The 23,000-nt window shown below is 40.7% G+C and overlaps 1 protein-coding gene and 1 pseudogene across 8 annotated transcripts in view; both read left to right on the forward strand.

Moving 5' to 3' along the window:
* Positions 1–4,763: 4,763 nt before the first annotated feature.
* Positions 4,764–9,634, forward strand: LOC100476916 (annotated as a pseudogene).
* Positions 9,635–18,607: 8,973 nt separating this feature from the next.
* Positions 18,608–23,000, forward strand: part of MARCHF8 (membrane associated ring-CH-type finger 8) — a 117,979-nt gene continuing 113,586 nt past the window's right edge. For 2 of the 8 annotated variants that reach the window (XM_034662862.1, XM_034662867.1), the window contains exon 1: positions 18,613–19,284. The gene's annotated coding sequence lies outside the window, so the exon portion shown is untranslated. Of the gene's footprint in view, positions 19,285–23,000 lie in introns of all 8 variants that reach the window. The other 6 variants (XM_034662864.1, XM_034662868.1, XM_034662866.1 and 3 more) reach the window with 5 other exon arrangements.

Raw genomic sequence — 23,000 nt, forward strand, 5'->3', positions numbered from 1 at the left:
GCATCTCTGTCCTTTGTGTTTCTAACGCCGCCAGCCACCCCGCGCGCGCTCCCGGATCTCCCGGTCTTAGTCTGGTTCCAGTGAGCACACCGGAGCTCCTTTTCAGTCTGGTGGCGCGCACTCCCCGCTCACGGTCACAGTCTGTTTCCTCGCCGTGCTGGTACCCCGCCCTCCCGTGCAGGTGGCTACCGCTTCCCAGCGCCCTGACACAGCGGCTCCCTCCCCCTTCCGTTTATCTTCCGATATCTGTGCACGGTTTCACGGCTCCCTGCTTCGTACCTCAATACTCAGCATTGGAGATGTTCATTTGTAGAGATCCAGATGTATCTTCCTGCGTCTCAGGCTGATTCCGTGGATGTTCAGGCTGGTCTGGTACCTATCCAACTTGACTCGGGACCAGCTGAAAAAGGGGTTCCCTATTCCTCCACCATCTTAACTCCCCTCCCAAGGTTCTTTCATCTAATATTCCTTAGCTATTGATATTTTATCATATTTGTTTTCTCTCGGTGGGTGTCTATAATCATCATCATTAGTCTTTCTGAATTTGACTAAAATTCAGGCGTGATGCCTATCCATCCATAAATATACCAGTAATAAGCCCAAACAAGGACATTATCCTACACAACTTCCGTCCAAGCCTTTAAAAAAGAAAACAGTGTTGATTGATATGGTATCCAGTCTATGGAACCCCTCTCAAATTTCATCAGCTTTCACCAGAAATCTTTTTTTCCTCTCTGGTTCAGGATCTTGCAGGAGAATATCATGGATGGCCTTGGAGGTAGAAACTTTGTCATTCCTGGCATGTGTAAAATTGTCCTTTATATGACCTCACACTTAATTAGTGACTTGGCTCGGTCTAGAAGTCTTTCCTCAAAAATTTGAAGGCATTGAAACACTGATTTCTGTGTAGACTGTTACTGATGGAATCCTAATGCCAATCTAATACTTATATCTCTGTTAGTAAGGTGGTTGGTTGGACGGCACTGGAGGAGATAATGCTAAGTGAAATAAGTCAAGCAGAGAAAGACAATTATCATATGGTTTCTCTCATCTATGGAACATAAGAACTAGGATGAACAGTAGGGGAAAAAAGGGATAAAGAAAGGGGGGGTAATCAGAAGGGGGAATGAAACATGAGAGACTATGGACTATGAGAAGCAAACTGAAGACTTCAGAGGGGAGGGGAGTGGGGGAATGGGATAGACTGGTGATGGGTAGTAAGGAGGGCACATATTGCATGGTGCACTGGGTGTTATACGCAACTAATGAAGCATCGAACTTTGCATCAGAATCCGGGGATGTACTGTATGGTGACTAACATAATAATAAAAAAAAAAAGTAAGGTGGTTGGTTTTTTTGTTTCGTTGGTTGGTTGGTTGTTTCCAGAGACTAAAGGGTTTTCTCTTAGTTTTTGCACATCTGAAATTTCATTCATTTTTCATCCATTTTTCTTGACGTTGTTGTATCTATTCATTCTGAAGTCTCAATATTTTTCTATAGCTCAAGGATTTTTTTTTCTTTAAAAAAGTTATCTCCCCTCTCCATTGCCTCTGTTCTCTTACTATGGAAATTCTCTTATATGTTTGGTCCCCTAGACAGATACTCAATTTTTTTAAATTTTTTATTTTTTTTAACTTTTAAAAAATTCTAAACGCACATAAAGAAAAGTGAATATACACAAAATATATGTATAGCTCAATAACATCACAAAACAAACCTCTGTGTAATCATTTTTTTAAAAGATTTTATTTGTCAGAGAGAGACAGCGAGAGAGGGAACACAAGGGGAGTATGAGAGGGAGAAGCAGGCTTCCCGCCAAGCAGGGGCTCGATCCCACGACCCTGGGATCATGACCTGAGCCGAAAGCAGACACTTAACGGCTGAGCCACCCAGGCGCCCCAAACCTCTGTGTAATCTTTGTGCAGGTTGAGAAATATGAAATATTTCCAGCACCCCTGAACCCATTCCTGCCTCCTATACTTTCCCAGTCACTACCCCTTCCTCTATAAAGGTAACTAACCTTTTTTTCTGTAATAGTCATTTTCTTGTATTTATGGTTTTACTCCCTAAGCGTGTATCCCTGCTGTTTTGCCTTACAAAACCAAAAACTCTACCTAGGGAATTGTATGGTTTGTGTTAATTCTTTTTCTGGCTTTTTTTGCACTCAGTGTTCATTGTGATATTTGTGTTGCATGTAGTTGTACTTAACTTTTATTGTGGTATTGTATTCTTTTGTATGAGTGTAGTACAGTGTATTCCTTCATCTGTGTTGTTGTATTCCAGCATCCATCAATTGTTGATGGACATTTGGGTGGTTTCTAGCTTTGAGTATAACATATACTGCTCTTATGAACATTTGTGCACATGTCTCTGAGAACATATGTATACACATTTCTTTTGAGTCTATACCTAAGAGTAGAATTGCTGCATTGTAGGTTGATCATTGTGTTTGTTTAATCTACTAGATAATACTAACAAATTTTCCAAAGTGGTTTTAATAGTTTATCTCTCCCTGTAACAGTTTGAGAGTCCTCCTCTGTTTGATATCCTTACCAGTATTTACTATCTCTATTTAGGCATTCCAGTGACTGGCTTTTGTTTACAACTTCTCACATGTTCCTGTCCTCCTCAGCCTTCTTTCCTAACAGCTCCAAGGTACCTTTCTTTGCGGCTTTAGGAGTTGGGGGGATGGACTAAGTTCCCAGCTTTGGGGAGGAAGTGGTCTCCCTTGGATGGTGTGTATATGTATGTGTGTGTGTGTATATTTCTTTTCTCCTAAAGACTTTTTCCCCAGTTGTGCTTTACTTCTTTATTCAGGAAAGAATGATCTGCTGATACTTTAGCCTGTATTTCGTTGTCCGGTACCCTGTTACAAGGGTAGCTGGGAGATCAAAGTTTTAGCTTTTTCATTACAGCAGTTTCAAGCAAGGAAGAGAGAGTTTGGAATTGGAGACTGGGTCAGCTACCTACAGTGTCTGCTACAAAAAGATTTATTAGCTTTCAAAAGGGATGAGAATTTAGGTTTGTTGGAGTAGAAGGAAAATACAAAGACAAAATCCTAATGAAGAAAATTTAGGGACACTAGGTTAGCCCAAACCTCATACCTAGTCTGCTCAGAGAATCAAACATATACATAGGATAGGAAAAAAAGGGAATAAATTCTAGATTTTAGTCTATACAGTATTTTTTTTTGTTATAATCACATCCTCAATATTTAAGTATATGTAGTCCTATTTTACTAAAACCAATGTTGACCAATAGAAATATTTGTAGTAGATTCTTAAAAAAAGACATTAAGGGAAGAAAAGCTGATAAAGGATTGAAAAAATGCTAATAGACTTAAGTCATAAAAATAAAAGGTTACAAGTAGAATCAAAAAATATAATCCAGGAGGGCCTGGGTGGCGCAGTTGTTAAGCGTCTGTCTTCGGCTCAGGACGTGATCCCAGCGTTCTGGGATCAGGCCCCACATCAGGCTTCTCCGCTAGGAGCCTGCTTCTTCCTCTCCCACTCCCCTGCTGTGTTCCCTTTCTCGCTGGCTGTCTCTCTCTGTCAAATAAATAAATCTTAAAAAAATATATATATAATCCAACACCTTGCTGTATGGGAAGTACCTGAAGGAGAAATATATAGATAAATATTAGGCTGATCTTTTAGCTCATTTCTTTTTGGTGATTAGTAATAATTAATCATATTAATATATTATCATTGCTATATCAGTAGAGAGGGCCTAGAAGCAACAACATCCTAGTAGTAATGAGCACACCTAATCACCCAGATCTTGGTTTCTAATACCATATTCCAGTAAAAGGACAATACTATACCTTCTTGGAGAAATATCTGATTCTAGGACTGGGAGAGGAAATATATGGCTTCTTGCAGTTTCAGAAAGGAAATGCCTTAAAAAAAAAAAAAACACCACCACAAAAAAATCTACAATAATAATGGCGGTATGTCAGAGAGACACAGCAGCCAACTGAAAGAGCTCCCAGTGGCCAAACCTGGAACCATATGAGCAATCAAGTAATTTGGATTGTAACTCAAAGTACAGAGTAAATATTGATAAGTCTATACTTGTATAAATAAATGATTGAATGAATTTTGAAATGATGGAGAAGAGACATGTCTCCTGTACAGAAGAATTCTGTAGATAGGCCACCCTTAAGGAGACGGGCATAACTCCCCATCCCTCAACTGTGCCCTGTGCTTAGTGACTTCTTTCCAATGAGTACAGTATAGAAAGGGGGGGAAAGTAACTACAGTGGAGAAATTTGGCAAATATTACCTTAGCCAGGTGATCAAGGTCAACATCAACAACAATACATCTACTCTTGATATGAATAGTGAGAGTGGCACTGACTCTCAAAACTCCACAACCCCAGTCTCACCATGAGAAAAACATTAGCAATACTCAACTGAGGTACATTTGACAAAACACCCTGCTTGTACTCCTCAAAACTGTCAAGGTTATCAAAAACAAATTCTGAGAAGCTGTCACAGCCAAGACAAGCCTGAGAAGATGTGATGACTAAAGGTAATGTGGTATGCTGGCTGGGATCCTAGAAAAGGAAAAGGATATTAGGTAAAAACTAAGGAAAGCTGAATAAAGCATGGACTTTAATATATATACTAATTAATATATTAGTAGGGGAAACTGGATGTGGGATATACAGGAAATATTTATACCATCTTTGCAAATTTTATGTAAATCTAAAATTCTATTACAAAAGGTTACTTTTGAACAGGGTTGGAATAGACTAGGTAGTGGGTGCCTTAATACTTATTGTAGACAAAACAAGACAAGTCTATAGTGAAAAACAAGATGGATTTAACATTTTAGTGGAGAACAAAATGGGACAAATAGTAGGGATATGTTTTCTCAAGTGTTTTATTCCTTTTTAAAAATTTCGCTTTGGGCCCAGCCAAGGGAAGGGAAGGGCTGAAAGTAGGCATTCTTGGCTCCCTGCTGCGGCCTGCTTCAGTCTGTGGAGGAACGCACCACCAAGCCACCGTCATGCCTGGGCACTTACAGGAAGGCTTTGGCTGAGTGGTCACCAACCAGTTTGACCAGTTATGTGATGATGAATCTGACCCCTTTGAGGTGTTGAAGGCAGCAGAGAACAAGAAAAAAAGCCAGCAGGGGCAGCGTTGGGGGCTCTGGGACCAAGAGTACAGCTCAGGCTGCAACACAGACCAACTCCAATGTGGCAGGCAAACAGCTGCATAAAGAGTCCCAGAAAGACTGCAAGAAACCGCTGCTCGTTAATGTTAGGGTAGTTGACAAGAAAGAGGAGACACAGCCTCCAGCGGCACTTAAGAAATGAATAAGATGTGTTGGACTGCAGGGTGAAGGGAAAATGATTGATAGGTCACCAGAAATCATGAATGATGATTTGAAAAGTCACTTGAAGAAAAGTGTGAAGAAGGAGAATTTTCAGTTGATAGATTATTGACTGGCCTATCCGACGCCATGGTGACCTTGGAAGAGGTTGAGTAGGCCATGGACATGGAATGGACTGAGATGGATTTGATTCTCGTGGTAAAGGTGAACTTGATAGGCATATGAAGTGATATAAGTGGAAGTAAAAGATCATCATTTTTACATTACAGTGGCCTGAAGCATAAGGGCAAATGTGAAGGGAGTGGATCTCACAACTGTCAAAGATGAATTAACAGAATCCCCAAAATGTATTCAGAAACAAATATAATTGCAGTGACTTGGATCAATCAAATGTGACTGAGGAAGCAGCTAAAGGTGATAAACATCCAGTTGCAGACACTGAAAATAAGGAGAACGAAGTTGAAGAAGAAAGAAGGTCCAAAAGAAATGACTTGTATGTATGTATGTATGTATGAATGTGTGTATTTTTATTTAAATTCGATTAGCCAACATACAGTACATCGTTAGTTTTTGATGTAGTGTTCAGTGGTTCATTAGTTGCATATAACACCGGTGCCCATCCCATCACATACCCTCCCTAAATGCCCATCACCCAGTTACCCCATCTCCCCACCCACCTCCCTTTCTGCAACCCTCAGTTTGTTTCTTGGAGTCAAGAGTGTCTCATGGTTTGTCTCCCTCTCTGATTTCTTCCCATTCAGTTTTCCCACCCTTCCCCTATGATCCTCTGCACTATTTTTTATATTCCACATATGAGTGAAACCGTATAATTGTCTTTCTCTGACTGACTTATTTCACTCAGTGTAATACCCTCCAGTTCCATCCACATCGATGTAAATGGAAGGTATTCACCTTTTCTGATGGCTGGGTAATATTCCATTGTATATATGAATCACATCTTCTTTATCCATCCATCTGTTGAAGGAGATCTTGGCTCCTTCCATGGTTTGGCTATTGTGGACATTGCTGCTATGAGTATTGGGGCGCAGATGCCCCTTCTCTTCACTACATCTGTATCTTTAGGGTAAATACCCAGTAGCACAATTGCTGGGTCATAGGGTAGTTTTATTTTTAACTTCCTGAGGAACCTCCATACTGTTTTCCAGACTGGCTATACCAGCTTGCATTCCTACCAACAGTGTAAGAGGGTTCCTCTTTCTCTGAATCCTTGCCAACACCTGTTGTTTCCTGTATTGTTAATTTTAGCCATTCTAAGTGGTGTAGGTGGTATCTTATTGTGGTTTTGATTTGTATTTCTCTGATGCCAAGTGATGTGGAGCATTTTTTCATATGTCTGTTGGCCATTTGTATGTCTTCTTTGGAGAAGTATCTGTTAATGTCTTCTGCCCATTTGTTGACTGGATTATGTGTTTTGGGGGGACCAATAACCAGCAAGGAAATTGAAGCAGTCATCAAAAACCTCCCCAAAACCAAGAGTCCAGGGCCAGATGGCTTCCTAGGGGAATTCTACCAAACATTCACTGTTCTCCTGAAGCTGTTTCAAAAAATAGAAATGGAAGGAAAACTTCCAGACTTGTTCTATGAGGCCAGCATTGCCTTGATCCCAAAACCAGACAAAGACCCCATCAAGAAGAATTACAGACCAATATCCCTGATGAACATGGATGCCAAAATACTCACCAAGATACTAGCCAGTACGACCCAACAGTACATTCAAAGGATTATTCACCACAACCAGGTGGGATTTATTCCTGGGATGCAAGGATGGTTCAACATTCACAAATCAAGCAACATGATATATCACATTAATAAAAGAAAAGACAAGAACCATATGATCCCTCTCAATTGATGCAGAAAAATCATTTGACAAAATACAGCATCCTTTCTTGATTAAAACTCTTCAAAGTATAGGGATAGAGGGAACATACCTTAATATCATAAAAGCCATCTACAAAAAGCCCACAGTGAATATCGTTCTCAATGGGGAAGAACTGAGAGCTTTTCCCTTAAGGCCAGGAACACGACAGGGATGCCCACTCTCACCACTACTGTTCAACATAGTACTAGAAGTCCTAGCCTCAGCAATCAGACAACAAAAAGAAATAAAAGGCATTCAAATTGGCAAAGATCAAACTCTCACTCTTTGTTGATGACATGATATTTTATGTGGAAAACCTAACAGACTCCACCCAAAATTTCTAGAACTCATACAGTAATTCAGCAACATGGCAGGATATAAAATCAATGCACAGAAATCAGTTGCATTTCTATACACTTAACAATGTGACTAAAGAGAGAAATTAAGGAATCGATCCCATTTACAATTGCACCAAAACCCGTAAGATACCTAGGAATAAACCTAACCAAAGAGGTAAAGGATCTGCACTCTAGAAACTACAGAACACTTACGAAAGAAATTGAGGAAGACACAAAGAAATGGAAAAACATTCCATGCTGGATTGGAAGAATAAACCTTGTTAAAATGTCTATGCTGCCCAGACCAATCTACACATTCAGTGCAATCCCTATCAAAATATCATCAACTACTTCGCAGAGCTGGAACAAATAATCCAAAAACTTGTATGGAACCAGAAAAGACCCCAAATAGCCAGGGGAATGTTGAAAAAGAAAACCAAAGCTGGGGGGCATCACAATGCCTGACTTCAAAGCTTTATTATAAAGCTGTGATCATCAAGACAGCTTGTACTGGCACAAAAAAAGACACATAGATCAATGGAACAGAGTAGTGAGCCCAGAAATCGACCCTCAACTCTATGGTCGACTAATATTCAACAAAGCAGGAAAGAATATCCAATGGAAAAAGGACAGTCTTTTCAATAAATGGTGCTGGGAAAATTGGACAGCCACATGCTGCCATAAACAAAGATAACAGCCACATTACACCATAAACAAAGATAAACTCAAAATGGATGAAAGACCTAAATGTGAGACAGGAATCCATCCAAATCTTAGAGGAGAACACGGGCAGCAACCTCTTCGACCTTGGCCTCAGCAACTCCTTGCAAGACACATCTCTAGGGGCGCCTGGGTGGCACAGCGGTTAAGCGTCTGCCTTCGGCTCAGGGCGTGATCCCGGCGTTATGGGTTCGAGCCCCACATCGGGCTCCTCCGCTGGGAGCCTGCTTCTTCCTCTCCCACTCCCCCTGCTTGTGTTCCCTCTCTCGCTAGCTGTCTCTATCTCTGTCAAATAAATAAAATCTTTAAAAAAAAAAAACACATCTCTAAAGGTAAGGGAAACAAAAGCAAAAATGAACTATTGGGACTTTATCAGGATAAAAAGCTTCTGCACAGCAAGGGAAACAGTCAACAAAACTAAAAGGCAACCTACGGAATGGGAGAAGATATTTGCAAATGACATAACAGATAAAGGGTGGTATCGAAGATCTATAGAGAGCTTACCAAACCCAACACCCAAAGAACAAATAATCTAATCAAGAAATGGGCAGAAGACATGAAGAAATTACTTTAGATAAGTGAAAAGCTGTTCAAAATAAGGACTGAGCAAAAATAGGATTTAATATTGGAAAACCCAATGAAGGTGACGATGGGCAGCAGAAGAAGGTATTCTTCATGAGTCAGAGTGAAGAGGCTGATGCTGCAGATTTGGTTATGGACTATCATTTCTGGAAGCCAGCAAATGATATTAAGTCTCAGCTGGAGATCAGTTTTGGAGACCTTGGCTGCCCAGGATGTGGTGGCAGGGGGGGATGAGGTGGTGGTGGGCATGGTGGACATCCAAACCAAGGCAAAAGGACTGACAAGTCAAGTACTTCAGCTCCTAATGTAGATGACCCTGAGGCGTTCTCAGCTCTGGCTTAACTGGATGCTTCACAAGACAACCCTGGTTCCTTTGCAGACCCTCCCATCTGAGGTTTTGCATGCGTAAGGATCCCAAACGACTAAAGAATTAAAAAAAAAAAAAAAGGACTGCCATTCATACCATTCACACCTAAAGACTGAATTTTATCTGTTTTGAAAATGAGCTGCTCTTGCCACACAGAAGTAACAATATGGCAGTTTTGTATTTAGAAATGTATTGGTAGCAGGGATGTTTTCATAATTTTCAGAGATCATGCATTCTTCATGAATACTTTTGTACTGCTGCTTGCAAATATGCATTCCCAAGCTTGAAATATAGGTGTCAACAGCATGTACCATTTTAAAGCTTTCACTTATTGCATGGAGCACTGGGTGTTAAACGCAAATAATGAATCATAAAACACTACATCAAAAACTAAAGATGTACTGTATGGTGACTAGCAACATAATAAAAAATTATTATAAAAAAAATAAAGCTTTCACTTCATTTGTGTTTTTTAAGGATTTAGATGTTCTCCCAATTACAAACTGGTTTTAAATGTTGGACATAATACTGATTTTAATACCCGCTTTGCATTTTCACGCATGGTCAACTGGGTCATGTAAACTGATTTGTCAAATTTTATGCTGTGTGGAATACTAATACTACTTTATGTATTTTAACTTAGTTTTAATATTTTCATTTCTGGGGAAATCTTTTTTCACTTCTCATGATAGCTGTTATCTATGCTAAATCTTTGTATACAGAAGTATAAGTACTTGAACAAATTCAAAGCACATTGGTTTACTACCTCTTTCTCCCGCATGGTTCATTAGGTTCAAATTTATAATTGATTCACAATGTCAGCTATATTTGCTTTTAAAATGTGTTGATGTTACCGTTTTGAACACCAAACTAGACAACTTGTTGATGAAAGTTTAAGGCATTTTTTGTTGATACACATCCTATCAAGTGAAATAATTTTATGGGGGTTGAGTTTTTTCCCTTCTAAAGGGCTGATGGAACAAGTTGATTTGGCTACTGCGTAATATTTAAACTGTTCTGTAAAATAAGTTTCTGGCCACTCAGTATGATTTGTGTGTTTGGACAGTCCCAAATCAAAATTGTTCTTCTGTAGTCAGCGGCCCTTTAACTCTTCCTTTTTCTGAAACTGAAGGGTACTGGTTTGTATAGTAAGATGGGAGGAGTGTGTTAATTTTTGGAATTTGGAAAGCAGATAGCTTTACTTTATAAGGTTGGAACAGCAGCACCATACATGAAATAGAAACCAAAAATCTTACTGTTTCTGAATTTCTTATATTGCTATTAATTTTGGTCTTAAGTTGATGACTATTCCACAGAAAGTGGTATCTTTTACCTCTTCCTCCATTAGAAAATTAGGTTGATGGATTTCTTGAATGGGAGCATTGCCATTTACTAAAACATACATGGACAGAGTTATCAATAAACAGATATTCTAGGATTTTTAAAAAATCTTATGCCACATTTATTGGTAAACAGGAAAGGAATTTCATGTATAGTTTTAAAGATCTTTTGTCACTCAGTATTTTCTACCTGTATATGGTAATGTCCAGTTTAAAAAATATTGAAGATCTTAAATCATAAGAAAAAAATTCACTTTGGGAGCATGAAAATGCATATAAAATATAAAAAGAAATTTTAAAGACTACATTCTTAGAATTACTGTGTCGTAAAATACTGTCAAAAAATGTGTAATAATAATAGAAGACTAGGGGCGCCTGGGTGGCACAGCGGTTAAGCGTCTGCCTTCAGCTCGGGGCGTGATCCCGGCGTTATGGGATCAAGCCCCACATCAGGCTCCTCTGCTATGAGCCTGCCTTCTTCCTCTCCCACTCCCCCTGCTTGTGTTGCCTCTCTCGCTGGCTGTCTCTATCTCTGTCAAATAAATAAATAAAATCTTAAAAAAAAAAATAATTGAAGACTAAAAAATTCTAGAATATATTATTTTATACCAACATTTATAAGTAGTACTTATTAAAATTTGCACGACACAGTCAAAGCTATAGATTACCAGAGAATAGTGCTATGTTCTTTTTTTAAAAGATTTTATTTATTTAAGAGAGAGAGTGCGCACGAGCAGGGGGGAGTGGCAGAAGGAGAGGGAGAAGTAGACTCCCCTCTGAGCAGGGAAGCTGACATGGGGCTCAATTCCAGGACCCTGGGATCATGCCCTGAGCTGAAGGCAGACACTTAACTGACTGAGCCACCAGGTGCCCAAAAAAGATCTTCCTTTAAAAAAATTTCATTTAAGGAGCACCTGGGCGGTTCAGTTGATTGGGCATCTTGACTCTTGGTTTTGGCTTAGATCATGATCTCAGGGACTTTGGATCAAGACCTGCCTTGGGCTCCACACTCAGTGGGGAGTCTGCTTGAAATTCTCCCTCTCCCTCTACCTCTCTCCCTCTTTCTCTCTCTCAAATAAGTAAATCTTTTTAAAATTTTCATTTAAATACAATATTCAGTTATTCAATAAATATTGAGCATCTGTTAGTGTCATGCACTGTTGTAAGTGCTGTGGATGTAGTGTTTAACTAAACAAAATCCCTGCTTTCATTGCATGCTCACATTCTAGAGGAAAAAATAAACATAAAAATCAACATGCCGGATGGAATATCGGTGTGTTAGGATGCTGTATTCAATTACTAGGGCTACCATAACAAAACCACAGACTGGGCAGCTTACACAACAGATTTATTTTCTCACAATTCTGGAGGCTAGAAGTCAGGGATCCAGGAGTTGGCAGAGTGGGTTTCTTCTGAGAAGAAGGTCATTGGTTTGCAGATAGCCACTTCTCCCTGGGTCTTCACATGGTCTTTCCTCCATGCACAACTATGTTCTAATCTCCCCCTCCTATGTGGGCACCAATCTTAATGGATCAGGGCCCACCCTAATGACCATATTTTGCCTTACTCACCTCAATGCCCTATTGTTGTGTGAACCAGGGGGACCCCGCACCTTGGGGCCTCAACCCATCCAGACCTGAAGGAATCACCGAAAGTTCTTGGTTTCATTAGGAGAAGGAATTCAGGACAGACATGCAGCACAGAAGATGAGTAATGGAAGCGGGAAAGTTGCGAAAAGTACGCTCTCAAGATATGAGGAGCGAGAGAGGCAGAGAGAGAAAGACAGAGCTGTGTGCCCTGGGGTTTGGGTTGGGTTTCTATCTTTTATAGACAGTTGTTAACTAGGGGGGAGAATAGTTATTACTTGGGGCAGGAAGCCGAGTTTCTCACTCCTTCTTCCTAATTTGGTCAGGTTTGCTGTCATAGCATCCTCCATTTTGGGTCTGTCTGGTTTGATCTGGCTTCTTGTGGCGTGCTGCCAGGACAGGATTCTGACTTTCGTGACAGCTGACCAGGACCACCTCAGCGCCGGCCTCCAGGTATCCTGTTAGAATCTAACTAACTGCTGACTCTATCTCTAGTACAGTCACAGAAGGAGGTACGGGGGTGAGGAGTTCAACATATAATTTTGGGGGAGACATAATTCAGACCCTAACAGATTCTATATATTGCTGTGGTAACAGATTAATCCCCAAAGCTCAGTGGTTTAACACAACAAAGTTTATTCCTCACCTATGCAAAATCCAGTGAGTCAGGCAGCTTCCCAGGGTAGCTACCTGATGAGGCAATTCAGGCTGATTCGGGCTGTTTCCATTGCAACATGTATTCTCTAAGATTGCTGCAGTAGGGGAGAGCGGGCAGGAGGTTTGCTCATCGGCTTTTCAATGACTTTGTCTAGAAGTGTATACACATTCGGCTCATAGCCCATTGGTTAGAGCTAGTCATATGGCCTTACACAATTGCCAGAGTTATGGGGGGTGGGGAAAGGATATTTAATGAGCTGTAAATGTCTCTGCCACAGGTGGTATTAAAATCAAAGAACAAAAAAACAAGCACAATAGGGTGACATAATCTTGTTTTAGAAAGGGTCATCAAAGACTTCCACTATGAGAAGGTTACATTTAAATAAAGTCACAAAGGAAGTGAGGAAATTGGGGGAAAGGGTTCTAAGCCTGAAGAAACCAAGAAATTGCAAGAAAGCCTGGCAGCTAGAGCAAAGCAAGTAAGGAGGATAACAGGAAATAAGGGGCTACATCATGGAGGACTTGATAGGCATGAACTTTGGATTTTATTCTGAATTGGGATAATGGAGGTTTACATAATTGGATTTAAGTTTTAAAAAATCATTCGTGATCCTATAGAGAAAAGATTGTAGGAGGCAAGGATGGAAGTCAGGAGACAGAACAGTAATCGTTCATGTGGGAAGTCACGGGGCTGGGCTGGGATGTAGCACTCCTGGATGGTTTTTACCCTTCTCTCCTCAAACCACCAGCCCCCTCTCCCTGTCTTCACTCTCAACTTATTTTATTAAACTAGGGAACAATTGGAAAATAAATTCTTTTAAAAAAAAGATTTATTTATTGAGAGAGAAAGTGTGTGCGAGTGGGGGAAGGACAGAGGGGGAGAGAGAGAATCTCAAGACGACTCCACACTGAGCGCAAAGCCCCACACGGGGCCCTGATCCCAGGACCCCAAGATCATGACCTGAGCTGAATTTGAGTCAGATGCTTAACCGACTGAGCCACCCAAGCACCCCTGGAAAAGAAATTCCATATGCATCTAACAACAAACATAGCAAGCTATCTGCATCGTGCCTTGCCAATCCCCTTGCTCATCTATCGAGGATGACCCTTCCGGCCAACTCAAGGATTTCCTTCCTATGGTTGTCACTCTCCTGCCCTGATATTTTCTCATCACTGGACCATTTCTGTTAGTGTATAAATATTTAAACAGAAAACCTAACCCCCACATCTCTTGTCCGCTGTTGTTCCATCCCCCTGTCCGTTTTTGCAGCAAAAGGAAATCTGCTTGCTGTCACCATTCACTATCTCTGCAATAAGGCTTGTATCCCTTTATCGTAATTGCTCTCTTCTCAAGTTCTCAGGGATCTCTCCACTGCTAAATCCAAAGGTCAGTTCTCATTTTACTCAACTTCTCGGCAGCAAATGACACACTGAGGCACTTCCTTCTCCCTAAAAAATTTTCTTCGCTTAACCTTTAGAACCCCTCTCTTTTGTTTCTCCTCTTACTTTGGCTGCTCCTGCTCTGTTTCTTGCTAGTCTTCCTGTCTCCAAAGTGCTACACGAGCAGCCTTTGGATCTTTTATTTCCTCTGCAATTATGCAATTAATGTCCTTGGTCAGCAACTTTCAGTGATTTTCGAACTGTAAGGCTATACTGTTACTTGATTAAAAAATCAGTTGAGTTGGGAGAAGTTTTTAAAAAATGAAACAAAATAAAGTGGAAAAGAAAGGAAATAGTGAATTATAGGGAGGGTAGATTTGCTCTTTGAAACTTTTAAGTTATCTGCATGTATTTGGTCAGTCTAGAAAATGTATTTTGTATCCTGGGTTGAGATCAGAAGGTGTGAAAGTTATTGTTCTGTGTGATCTCGTTCAATCTTGTGGCTTTAAAAAACCACCGACCAATCAATTTATATATCTCTCTCCTCAGAATTCCATTGTCTTCTGTGCAGTTGCTAATTGTACACCTCTATTTGGGTGGCTAATAGGCATGTCAAATTTAGCATGTCCAAAATCAAATTCTTGATTTTTTTCTCCCACCCTGCACAAATCCTTTTTTGACTTTAACAGTGTAGTTCCCTTAAAAAGTTAAAAATTGAGCTACCCTATGATCCAGCCATTGCACTACTGGGTATTTACCCCAAAGATGCAGACGTAGCAAAGAGAAGGGCCATATGCACCCCAATGTTCATAGCAGCATTGTCCACAATAGCTAAATCGTGGAAGGAGCTGAGATGCCCTTCAACAGATGACTGGATTAAGAATATGTGGTCCATATTTGCAATGGAATATTACTCAGCCATCAAAAAGAACGATTTCACAACATTTGCAGCAACATGGATGGGACTGGAGGAGATAATGCTAAGCGAAATAAGTCAAGCAGAGAAAGAATTATCATATGGTTTCACTCATTTATGGAACATAAGAAGTAGGAAGATCAGTAGGAGAAGAAAGGGAAGAAGGAAGGGGGATAAAAAGAAGGGGGAATGAACCATGAGAGACTATGGACACTGGGAAACAAACTGAGGGCTTCAGAGGGGATGGGGGTGGGGCAATGGGATAGGCTGGTGATGGGTATTAAGGAGGGCACATATTGCATGGTGCACTGGGTGTTATACATAAGTTATGAATCGTGGAACTTTATATCAAAAACCAGGGGTGTACTGTATGGTCACTAACATAATATAATAAATTATTAAAAAAGTTATTTTACCAGCAAAAATGAATTCATTTGGGAATACAAAGAATTGTAATTCAGGAGAAGCAAGGTATAGCAAAACCTTAGGGTAGTCTAACAAAAGAGAGGAACGTTATTTTATGGAGATGAAGGAGGAAGTTGGGAGGGGCTTTTTTGAACAAAAGTCCTTTGGAGAAAAGAAAGAATTCAGGATGATAAGGGTTTCTTATTGGCTGAATTGCTGGTATAGTCAATTTCTTATAGGAGAGGCACTGTACATCTTTTCCTATCAGGACCTGTAATTGATAATTCTTTCCTGTTAATCCTTTCTTAGGGTAGTTGATAATTTTTCTGGTAATTGACAAGCAGTGGTATGGCACAAGAGCTCCCTCTTCTGGCCTCCCAACTCCATTTTAGTGAGGTTTTCCTTTTATTAATTTTCTTTTTTTCTTTTTAATAATTTTTATTTTGTTATATTAGTCACCATACAGTACATCCCCAGTTTTTGATGCAATGTTCCATGATTCATTATTTCCGTATAACACTCAGGTGCACCATGCAATATGTGCCCTCCCCTTTTATTAATTTTCACACTTTCTTCATCTAAGTAAATGACAGTTCCATTCTTATGGTTGTACAGGCCAAAAACCTTGGAGTCTTCCTTCACTCTGTTCTTTTACAAATACCTCTAATCAATCTGAATATCCTGTTGGCTCTACTTTTGAAATATGACAAATACTATGTGAAGCAAGACTGTCATTTAGCATAGCATAAGAAGGCCAAAATCAAGATAGAATAAACAGATATAGTGAAACCACATTTTTATGGTTATTAGTAAAAAGGAAAAGGCATTTAGACTTGGAATCAGGAGACATAAATACGAGGTTGGCTCTACCACATCATAGCTTTGTAACACCTTAGCAGGTTATTATTCACCTCTTTCGCTGTTTGCAAGTCTCCTGTTATTCCTTAAATTCATCACTCTAGTAAGAACCCTAGTATACCCACTGTGTTGGATGATATGCTGTTATAGAGTCATATATAATTATAGTAATAATTATAGTATATCTTATCCTACCTACCAATGCATTTTGTCTGCAATGAAACCCTAACTGAAAAACTAGATAGGGGAGCCTGGGTGGCACAGCGGTTAAGCGTCTGCCCTCGGTTCAGGGCGTGATCCTGGCGTTATGGGATCGAGCCCCACATCAGGCTCCTCTGCTATGAGCCTGCTTCTTCCTCTCCCACTCCCCCTGCTCGTCTTCCCTCTCTCACTGGCTGTCTCTATCTCTGTCGAATAAATAAATAAAATCTTAAAAAAAAAAAAGAAAAACTAGATATGTCCAGCCATTTAGTGATGACTTCTTTCCTTCCCACAAACTCTAGGAGAGGGCAGGCAATTTTCCTATGTGGGCTGAAGCAGTGGACAGGTAGTATACTAGGAGTCCCCATCACCACCAACAGGATGTGGGATTAACGTGCTGCCATAAGGCAATGCTTCCCTTGGAGTGAAGACCTGGTCACCCGTGAGAAATTCGCTGATGGGTAGCCTTCCATTCTAAATGCAAAGATTTCTTTGTGGCCGTGCTTAGTTTCCTTGCTGGCAATACTCAACTCCAGCCCAGGTGGCAAGAGTCCAGAGCCAGATCCTGAACCCATTCAAGCTGTTAGTTGCCTTTCCCTCTGGACTCTGACCTCCTATATCACTACCCTCTTGCCAAAGGTCATATGTGGTTAACATTTATTGAGCACTGTATGTATTGGGCACTTTAAAGGGCTGTGCCAGCATTATTTCATTTCATCTTCATAACTATGCAGTAGATACTATCTTTCTTTTAGTTAGATGAAGAGGTTCAGAAATGTTAAATTGCCTAGATAGAAATGGCTGAGCCAGGACTTATCCTAGCATTGTCTTCATGAGTACCGCCTAACTTACAGATCCCTCTGGATATGTGAAGAGTCTTTGCCACTTCCTACAGATTCACAAGCCATAGATTAGCCAACTTTTTTGCTTCTCAGGCATGGTCTAGGCATAAGGTATACCAGTAAAAGATACTATTCCTGCCTTCATGGAACATCTGCTGCCAGAAGCAGCAGAAAAAGTCAAGCAGGTTGTGGCAACTGACCTTGTAACCTCTTTTCCATAGTAAAAGATGAGCATGGAGAAAACTCATCACTGTATTTTCTACTCTTTGTGATGTTGCATTTTAGGTGTGTTAATGAAGAGGCTGCTTGACCTTGCACAGACCTGAAGGATATTTTGAGCCCACTCAGTTTGCTCTTAGCCCTGTATGCAAAATGATCAGGATTGAATGGAGGAATTAACTATTCAATAGATCACTCCTGGACAACAGAACAATTCTGGAATATTTGAAGATATTGGCTCACAATTCTCTCATGAATTTACTAAAACGTACAAATTATTAGTCTTTTATGCAATTTATAATGTATATTATGGGGGAAATTGGCAGTGGCTGAAACTTCTGTAAAGTCTGATGAAGGAAAACAGCTTGGTAGAAATAGTTAGTAAAAACAAGTATCAACTATAATCAATAAAGTTTGACGTGGACAAAACCTGAATGCTGAATCAAATATTTATTTAGATATGTTTGTATTTACACAAAGACTAATTCTCCTGAAAATTATAATAAGATATAATTTAAAATAAAAGTTGGAAGTTCCGTAAGCCTTCCTCACACCCATTCTAGGATGGGAGTCAGGGTGTGGTAGTCTGTGTAATAGCCATTCATTCCAGATTAGGGAGCGAAAGTAAACACAAGTGTTCCTTAAGCTAAACAAACGCTCTGCCTTCGTTTGCAAGTATGTCCATTTTTTTCTCCAAGTTCAACATCAGAATACTTGAACGAATTCCCTTCTCCTTTCAAAGCACTAATAAAAATAGCGGTCAGGCCCGGAGGTCTACAGGGATAAAGCAGGAGGGTGGGGGTGTTTCCCCTTCCGCGTTCTGACCGCGTCCCACCCATCGGCTCTCGCCTCCGCACCTCGCAGACCAGGAAGGCAGAACCACCGCGCCGCCGCCGCCGCCGTTTGCCCGCCCCTTAGCGTGCCGTCGTTGCCGGGCAACACCTCCAAAACCTCCGCCCCCGGGCGAACACGTGACGCCCATGTCACGTGACGGGACAGTGGCGTCCTCCGGCGGAGGGGTGTAAAGAGGCTCGGTGGCGGCTGAGCTGCGGGCCTGCAGCATCCTGGTGTCCGGCATGCTTCGGGCGGGCTGGGGCGGCCCAGCCGCGAGCTCAGCGCCCACCTGAGGTAATTCCTGCGGCCTGCGGACGGGCGTACCTCACGCCGCTTGCAGTCGCTGCTGTCCGTCGTCGACAAGGCCAGCTGAGCCCCCGACCCCGGCAGGGGGTGTGGCTGCCGGCTGTGCAGCCCGCGACAGGTGGGCTGGGCGGGGGCGGCCCCCGAGGCCAGGGCTTTGCCGCTCCCTGGGTCGCGGCCCTGGCGTGGAGCCGGCCGAAAGGCGGCTGCGACCCGGGGTTGTGGGCCCTTACGTTCCGGCTGCTCGAGACTGCCCCTGGGGCCGGGCCGAGCCGGGGGCCGCAGGATCCGTGGGGCGCTGAGGGCCTGGGGCTGCCAGCGTGGAGTCCCAGTTGAAGTCCGGCCCTTGCGGGCTGTGAGACCTTGGGCAAGTCAGCCTCAGCCCTGGCCCTGGCTCGAGTTTCCACGTCTGCAATGATTGTCTGGACTAGGTGATCTGTGAGGACCTTCCACTTCTGACGTGTGTGGTCGCCAGAGAGACCTGCATACTTTGGAAGCTGCCAGAGGGAAAACTTAGGTAGATGTTTGTCTTTTAATTGCTAAGTTCCTGTTTGTCTTTTGGATTCTTGTTCACCTGGGAGAAGTTTTTAATAGAAAACTTACTATACAAAGTCGTGCTGGTTTATGTTGGTTTTTTTCAAGCTTTTATGATGCAACGAAACCTTTTGTAGAACCTCCTCTGGAAGCCCAATTAGTTAAAAAAAAAGAAAATCGAAACCTTTGTCTGCCTTGCTGTCTTCCTGTTCCGCCGCAGTACCCCTAAGGGCCCCCAGGGATCACAGGTTGAGAAGCACTGTTAACACTGTTGAGGAAGTGTTCTGTGTATTAATTTGACAGGCTCTAGAGGATGAATCTTTTGCTTATGTGGAGTTTTCTATTATTTTTCCTTCAACGTTGTTCGTATGTCATACAATTAGAGAGACAATTAGTATATTTCGCATATAGACTTGGAAAAGGCCCCCAAGCTTCCAATGGACCTGTTTCCATCTTTTCTTGCATTCTGGGCCCAAGGGATGTAAGCGTATCTTTATAATAGTGAGACCTAATGCTCGTTGCTGGCCTAGTTGCTCAGGTATAGAATGGGAGTGGAAGACTTTTTGCAAGACCTGTATTTAGACCCAACTGAATGGATTAGGACATTTCCTCTGAAAAATACGTAAGTTGAGAGAGTACATGACTTAAAGTCATTAGAGTCATGGAATAACATGAACATATTACATATTTTGACACCCCGGATTTTGAGAGAACTGGGTTTAGGAGAAAAGGAGGTCCTGTTTCATATAGTGAGTGAATGTATAAACAATATGAAGTGGTCTGTAGACCAAAAATTATTAGGATGATTTTTTTTTTAAGTTAAGAGGAATGCTTAGTTTCCTGGTTTTTTGTCTTAGAAGACTAGGGTTGATAAAGAGATTTACTGAAACTTGAAGTTTGATATTGAAAGAGGAAAACCATAGCCTTTTACAGCTTGACCACTTGGTGCTTCTGTGAGGTGAGCCAGAATTGGAGGTTGAAAGGACTATGAATGGAACCCAAGGAGACCTAGTGGAATATGTTTTCTCTTTTCAAAGTAAATTCACTTCCTTAATTTTTGGTGTAGTTTTAGGTAAGTCACCACTTTTCAGGTCTCGGTTTCTGCTACAAAGTGAGGCAGTTGGATTGATTACTGCTCCATTTTTTGGCTTCAGTTGGGGGTAGCCAGATAAAATACAGATAATCTAGTTTAAATTTGAATTTCAGATTAACAGTGAAAAAGTTTTTAGTATAAATATTGCATAAGGGATGCATTACTAAAAAAAAAAAATCCACTGTTTATCCGAAATCCAAGTTTAACTGGGCTTACTGTATTTTTCTTTGCTAAACCTGGCAACCCTACTTCAACATTTTTGGCTCCTTAAATTAGCTCCAGGGAGAAATTATAGATGCAGAGACAGGAAGGAGTTGATTCAGCGCGTCAAGGCTCCCTGTTTGTTCTCGGCAGTACTGTCTAGTTCTTGAGGAGCAGCTCTTCACTTGCGGTCCCGCCATGAAGCAGTGTCTTTTCTGCCATAAGCACATAATGTTTAGGTTTATACTTTCGGTGGTAAACAATTTTATTTTTTTTTAATTCTTAAATTTAAAAAAGATTTATTTATTTTGAAGAGAGAGCTTGAGCAAGCACAGGAGGAGGGAGGGGCAGAGGGAGAGGGAGAGGGAGAGAGAGAGTCTTAAGCAGACTCCATGCTGAGCCTGGAGCCTGATTAGGCGCTCCATCTCATGACCCTGAGATCACGACCTGTTGAAACCAGGAATCAGATGCTCAACCATCTGTGCCACCAAGGTGCCCGGTAAACAATTTAAATATCTGAAAGCAAAAAAAAAGAAAAAGTTGCTAAAATTTCTAAAAGTAACAAATTTAGGTCATGAAATGGTATGTACTATTTTTTTTTTCTATAGAAGATACAACTCTGCCTGTCCTCCAGTTATATGATTGACTTTAAGATATGTTTTAAGGCAGTGGACTGTTCTGATGGTGAATAATCTTTCAGGAGGTTATTATGCCTTTGATTTGGCCCCCTGTGAATATGTAAAATAACTAATGTATGCACTATAAATGTTTTATATTTTAACTGACCACTGTTAATCTTGTATTTATTATATCTTGAAGAATTTCAACGTTGAAATTCTTGAATCAAGAAGTATGGTTATTTAATTACTCAATTTTTGAGAGTTTTAAAGAAAAGTAGGCCAAATCTTTACTCACCTCTCTCTGAAATTCCTGGATTTTCCAATTCATTCGTTCATTCGTTCAGTACTCAACAAAACATTGAGTGTCTTCTATGTTCCAGGCTGATGTAATCAGTGTTCTGGATCTTCAGGTGCTAATCTTTGACAGAAGAATTAAATCACGTGCATTCTAGGGATAATGTGATGAGGGCCTTGAAGTAATACAAATACCGTGGAAATTGAGAGGAGGATGAGAACCCATCAGTTGATAGATTGAATGGCAGAACATCCTAGAGGAGGTGGTATTTAATCTAGATCAATGTGATAAAGGTTGGGTCAGGAAGAGGGGCTTACAGAAAGATAGGAAGAAGCAGGAAAAGGCAGGGAATCCATCTTCTCAGTTCTACAAAGCATACACTTTGTTGGGTTAAAAGTAATTGATAATATTGTTTATATGTAGTTTTTGGTTCACTGTGATACTCTTCATCTGCATTAAGTATATTGGAATGAAACTTCTTCAGTGTTTATCTATATTAGATTCAGATGTCAGTGTAGCTTTCTGAAAAGAAATGTTTATGAAATGTCACCCGTACAAAAGGTGTAATTTGCGTATATAAAGCTCAAAAAATAGAACATTATCACACCCCTTCCTGATTAGATACCCCCTTTCCTTCCCTTCAGAAGTGACCACTGAATTCTATCATTTCTTTGCTTTTCTTTATAAACTTATTTTATGTGTATACAACCCGCCCCCAACATTGTTTACTTTTGCATGTTTTTGAACTTTATATAAATGGCGTCATACTCTGTGGATTTTTTTCTGAGACTTTTCCACTTAGGTTACTGTTTTCATTCGTGTTCCCCACCCCCCACCAAGGTTCCACCCATGTTAGTTTTTACCAAGTGTAAGGATTTCACTGAGGTAAACACCTAAGCTTGGAATTGCTGCTTGTAGGGTATGAGTATCTGTAATTTTCTAAATATTGCCAAATTACTTTCCGTTGTGGTTGTGCTGTTTTAGATTCCTCCCTGCAGGGTATGAGAGTTCCTTTTACTAGCCTGTCTACATGCTCTTTGTTGTTTGGTATGAGCAAATCGTATATCTAATAAGAAAAGTCTAGTATCCAGAGTTTGTAAAGAAGACTTACACCTCAACAATAAAAAGGAAAAGAACTCATTTTAAAAACAAAGGATTTGAATAGATGTTTCTTCAGACAAGACATACAAATGGCCAATGAGCACATGAAAAGAAGCTTGATCTCATTAGCATCAGGGAAAGCAAATCAATACCACAATGAAATACCATGTCCTACCCACAGGGATGACTATAATCAGAAAGACAGAAAATAACAAGTGTTGTGGAGATAGTAGAGAAATTAGAATCTTCATACACTGTTATGGGGAATGCAAAGTGATGCAACTACTTTGGAAACAGCCTGGTATTTCCTCAAACAGCTGAACATAGGGATAGCAAATGGCACAGCAACTCCGCTCCTAGGTTTATATCCAAAGAAAACTTAAAATATA

This window comes from Ailuropoda melanoleuca, chromosome 6 (assembly GCF_002007445.2).
Source record: "Ailuropoda melanoleuca isolate Jingjing chromosome 6, ASM200744v2, whole genome shotgun sequence".
Taxonomy (NCBI): Eukaryota; Metazoa; Chordata; class Mammalia; order Carnivora; family Ursidae; genus Ailuropoda; species Ailuropoda melanoleuca.